The sequence below is a fragment of the Brachyhypopomus gauderio genome, chromosome 13, assembly GCF_052324685.1.
Source record: "Brachyhypopomus gauderio isolate BG-103 chromosome 13, BGAUD_0.2, whole genome shotgun sequence".
Lineage (NCBI taxonomy): Eukaryota > Metazoa > Chordata > Actinopteri > Gymnotiformes > Hypopomidae > Brachyhypopomus > Brachyhypopomus gauderio.
Genome location: NC_135223.1, coordinates 22,920,796 through 22,926,795, shown reverse-complemented (window position 1 = coordinate 22,926,795; position 6,000 = coordinate 22,920,796).

The following is a 6,000-nucleotide window of genomic DNA, read 5'->3' as shown; positions in this document are numbered from 1 at the left end:
CCTGTGTCTCGTTTCTCCTCCCTGTTTTCTGTGTTTTTAGTTTCCCCTGCCTTATTCCTCTTTGTCGGTCATTGTTTGTACGTTCTCCCGGTCTCCTTGCTCGCCTTCTTGCTCTTCCCCCGCTGCTACTTACATGTTCCGTGTGTTTTGCAGTCTCTGGTTTCTTCGTTCCTTAGTAGTATGTCTTCTGTGTCTTTTAGCTCCTTTATTTCTGTGTTAGAGCTCCGTGTTCCTCTGTTACTTGTGTAGTTAATGCCCTAGTTCCTGTCTTGGTTGTGTTTGGTTTCTCCTCATAGTTTCTCCGCTGTTATTTGAAGTTGTTTAGTATGTTTTACATTGTAGCCTGCTTGTGCCCTTAGTTCAGTAGCTCCCTTGTTACGTGTGTGTACGCTGTGATCGTTTTCCGTTATATATCTATTGTATTATTGGTTCTTGTGTAAGTGTTTCCTCTTATGAGTATTGTCTGGTTGGTGATTGTTTCTTTCTTTCTGTTTTGCGTCTCTTTGTTCTGGTTCTCTGCCCCGGTTCTGTATATTATAAGTAGTGTTTGTCCTACGCTTGCGTCATGCCTGCCCATCACAAACGTTACACACACTCTCTTACAGATGCATGTTATATGTGTACTATCACATGCTGTAACACGTGTGTCAGCCATCCTCCTCTCCATCCATCTCTGGTTATTTTATGACCACCAGACTATTGCTGACCGGATATTATTTGGATATTAGACCCATATAAGATTATCAGGTGCATTAGTGTTGCTACAGTCTTTATGTGTGTCAGTATTACTGCCAGGTTGAGGGTGAGCCATCCAAAAATAACCAGCCCACAGCTGTCATGTGAATGAATGAATGAATGAATGTTCAACTTACATAGCCACTTTCTAGATACTCAAAGTCGCTTTACAATTTTAACACAGAGACAACTCTTACACTACCATTCACACACCGGCGAGAAGCGGCAGCCAATTGCGCACAGCGTACTCAGGATGTGCTCAGGAACTGAGTAAGGCATACAGTGCTAGGCTCAAACTGTACACCCACACCGGCACACCTACAACAGTACACCTCCACCAGCACACCTACAACTGTACACCTACAACAACACATGGGACACCACATATCCTTGGAGCATGGTGTCCACCCTCTTCCTCCAAGGGGCCTCTTGTCACCGACTGCATGACAGGGCCCTCAAAGTCAGTTAGGCATGGAGATGATGCCCTCTTGGCCGCCTCTCGACGGGGCCTCTCTTTGATCGGGTGCAGAGACAGCACTTCTAAAAAGACAGGGCAGTAGAGATGTTGCACCTCTACATCAAGTGAGGCACCCCTCTTTAGCTGCCACTGGGTAAGCCTACAGACCAACAGGCCTGTCTACATTAGGCGTCTACTGGTCCGTCACTGAAGGGCAGGGCACAGGTGCCTACTAGCCTACTACAGCTGTATTAAATCCATTTTTATCTTGAAGACCAGCATCTACAAGTCACTGAGGTTGAGCTCTCTCATTTGCTAATAGCTAAATCCAACTTCTTTACCTGTTGGTTTGATCCCACCCACAGCTCACTTCTTAACAAATGCTCCCCAATTATTTCTGCTTTTTTATGTCATCAATGCATCTGTTGTCTCTGAATCAGCTACCACAGCTTTTAAAACATCAGCCATGAACCTTATCCGTCAAAAAATCTGGACTAGATGCTATGATTCTTGATAATTATCAACCAATCTCTAAGCTTTCCTTTCTAGCCAAGCAGTTAGAAAAGGTCAAACTCTCCCATCTGCAGTCCTTCTTAAATACTCATAACCTTTATGAACGGTCCCAGTCTGTTTTTCAGAAAATGCATAGCTTTGTTTTCCCAATCATCTTCATCTCTTTACCGACCCCTTCAAAGTCAGCAATTAACATTGGTTAATGTTACTCCACATCATTCACCTCTCAGCAAATTAGCATTAAAATGACATTGTCTTGTCTCGGTTAATCTTTAGATCTCAGTTTGATGGTAAATATAAATATAAATCTGCCATTGACACAATAACACATGGCGTATCCCAGGGGTCAGTACTTGGCCCCTCTCCTTTTCACTATCTTGCTACCTGTTGGTCAGATCATTTGCAGTTATGGCTTCCACTTCCATTGTTATGTGGATGATATACAGATTTATATCAGCACAAAATATATCAGCTGCCACTTCAAACCCACCCCCTATTCTTTAGTCCCGCATTCAAGACCTCAAACAGTGCATGAACATAAATGTCTTAACTCTCAAAGGTAAGCTACAAAAGTAAGGCTAGAAAAGCAAAACGAGGTAGATTTGAACAAAACTAATGTTTTTCCAATTGCTTGTAAATCCAGTATTTCAAACTTTTCAGATTTTACACAGTAAGGCATTATTAAAACCATTATCGGTAGTTTGCTTCCTTGGTGTTCTCTTCAACTCTTCTTTCTATTAAACTTCATATTAAGTAAATGGTTAAAAATGACCCATCCTCAGCCCATTTTCAACTCATGCTCAGCATTCAAGATGTGGAGATCATGGTTCACACTTCCTTTTCATAACAAATAGATTCCCTTTTCACTAGTATCATTAAAAAAATCTGTTTACTTCAGTGCATCCAAAATGCAGCTGCAAAAAGCGTCTCACACATCCACCTTACCCTAATCCTGTTACACTGGCTTCCTGTCTCATGCATTAAGTTTTAAGTTCTGCTTACATATCAACAGTGTTGCGAACGACGCCGTAACGGCGTCATTTTGTCAGTAACGGGATAATATAATTAATTACTTTTACTGTCGTTACAACGCCGTTGACGTTACTGGTCATTAAATGCGGTGCGTTACTATATATTGATATACTAACAGTAATCCGAGCGGACCGCTGCCCAGGCTAGTGAGGAGTAACAGATCTCGATAGGTCACAGTTCTCGTTGTAACACCTGTTTAACTTAACAAGTCAGTAAGCGATTGGCTAAGGCAGCGTTATGGTAGCCAATCAGAGCCAGTGTTGTTACACGTGTGTCGCACCAGTGGAGAAGTGACACACGACACAAACGGAGAAGAGGCAGAAATGGCGAGTCAGGTGCAAGCCGAAGAAAAATTAGCATTTTCAAGGTGGCGATATAAACATTATTTAAGAAAATACTTGAAGTTCCTGAATGGTACTGAAGGGTATTTGATTTATTTAATTAAGAATAGAGGTTTTATTGTTAAGTTTACTTCTGTTGTGAACAAACCAGTTGTCTCAGGTTGAGAGATGTAAATGCACTTTATATAGTGTAACTGTTTACTTTTGCTTTTTTTTTTTTTTTTTTTTACAAAGATTTGGGATTTTAAAGGATTTTATCCTGGACTGGTCTGTTGATGTGCAATAAATATCAAAAGTTAAACACTGAATGTGAAAACTGCTTTTTCAAAAAATCCTTATTCATTAGCATAATAACTTTTTTTTTTTACTGTAATGCAAAGTTACTTTCCCTGGTAACGAGTTACTTTTATTATAGAGTAATTCAGTACTCAGTTACTTTTTTGATCAAGTAGTGAGTAACTATAATTACTCACTGCATATGAACCATTGCATGATCGTGCACTACTGCATCTAGCAGACATGTGCAGCTCTCCTGCCCTGCGTGCACACACTGGAGTCCTCTGATGATACTTTTCTCTTTCTTCCCAAATTTAGACCACAGCAGGTAGATCTTTTCATGTCATGGCCCTCAAACTCTGGATCACACTACCACATCCACTCTGTCATTGGTCTACACTCTGACAATTTGCAGTTCACCTTAAGACATATGCTTTCTGCTTTCACTATTTTCCTCCTATATCTAATTAATCTTTTTGTGATACTCTCTTGTTATTGATTTATTGTGATGGTTTTCTGTAAATGTTTGTACAGGGACCTTGAGCTTGATAAAGGCACTATAAACTTATTTATGCCAACAGTGACAAAACTTTTTATTGAAATGAGGTGGTAGAGCTAGGTCATAACAAGTCATTTAACGCTTAAAGAGAGAAAGAAAACTTCAAATATCAATTCACACCTACAGGGCTTTATGAACCAAATTCTTAACTACTTTAATTGTTTTTCATTATCTTACTTGATTTTACAATCATATAGAACAGAGTTTGTAATGTGTTGCTTGAAATGCCCATTATGTAATATTAGAAGAGCAGAGAGGATCATGACGAGGACTCCCAGGGTACTGTGTTCCTCCCTTGTATTTTCACTTAAATTTAATGTTCACATTTGTTGGTGGAAATGTCGGTTTGCTGTATGTTGGTTTATAGTTCAGTCATGGCATTTTAGTTTAATTATAATTTTGTGTATTGTTTTCATGCTGTGTTGTGTGTCGTTATTCTTTTCCCAATTTCCTTGCTAGATTAATCTTTTCCATCTTGGTTACTGCACTTCAAATAAACAGTGAATTCATTTTGAATGAAGATGGCCATCTGAGTTTGCTTCCACACCCATGGAAGCAGAATTTTGTCGTTGGGCTTGAGGCAATCAAGCAATGCATTCAAAAGCGTGTAGTGAAGATTGAACCCAGAGGAGTGTTACACCTGCCCCATATGAGTGTTACACCCAGTGGCGGAGCCAAAGGGGGGGCAGGGGTGGCAATTGCCACCCCCAACAGAGTCCTTGCCACCCCTAGTTCCACCCCACTGGAAATTATAATTTTAAGAAAAAAATATGTGTTTCCTTTCGTTCATCATTTGTATATGGACCCCTCTGATAAAGTCCTGGTCACCCTTTGGCCACCCCTAGCTCCGCCACTGGTTACACCTGCCCCTTGTGAATGTTACGCCTGCCCCTTCCTGAACGTGCATATGTAGCCAGGACTGATAGGACTCAGTGAAGGAAACAGCATGGCGAGGGCTCTGTAGCAGCCCAGCTGGTGACCCACAGTCTGCAGTGCTCCAACAGTGTGGCCTCCTGGGATCTGTACGTGACAGGACTGTGAGAGGCTGATTGGCATCGCGGCTGGATTGCAGCTGTTAGCCTGACGCATTTGTCGCTTGGGGTAATTTGCACTACAGGTGTTTGTGGATCTGCTGCTGAAACACCATGATGACCTAGTGCAGTTTTTCTTACAGTATGGAGCCCGCTGCACTAGTTGGGCTCGTAGGTATTGCACGTGGGGCGTGAGGATTTCAGAAGGATTCTTTATTAATGCCTTTCTGGTTTGCCAATAAAGCTTATTCAATAAAAAGCGCCCACTCACAATGGATTACTTAATAGCCCTTAAACATGTTAAAAGAACATTAGATAGGACACCAGAAAAATGTAGAAAAATAATAATTGATGTCGGCATGTTAATTGCGGCAGAACAATATAAACAGCGCAAGAAGGCAACGTGTTTATAAGATTTAAGGATTACGAAATGGACAAATTTATTACAAGGACCGCAAAAGTCTCTTTGATTCCAGTGAAGGTGGATGAAACCACCAACAGCAATAAAAATTGTTTGCTTGTTTCCCATGTCCACTTTGTAGAACTGTAAAATATTGATGTTAATGTTATATTTGGTGTTATAATGTTAAGCTACTGATTTAGAGACATAAGTTGTTGTTACTTCAATAAATGAGAAAATCACAGAGAGCTACAGACTGTAGTGGCTGGATTCTACCTTTTCCACATCTACTTTGTCCTGAGGCACTACAGGAACACCAGTCATCATTCATCATTCTGGACACCTACCTGGTTACGCTGATGCCCTGTGTTGCCGCATGTGCTTGTTACCATGACACCAGAGCAGCTAGTAGAGGAGCACTTCCACTGCTTTGGAGTGCCTGAGATCTTCAGCGACCCTAACCCTAACCTTACGTCAGTGGACATGCTTTAGGGCTGCAACTGGCTGGACATCCAAGATATTTGTTCTGCTCTGCTCTACACACAGAGAGCAGGCCCTCATGGAGTGCTTTATGCAGACACCTGCTGCCATCACCAGCCAACACCAGCACAGATGAGACAATCTTCCTCCCTCGTTTGACAGCATGCAGTCAACTG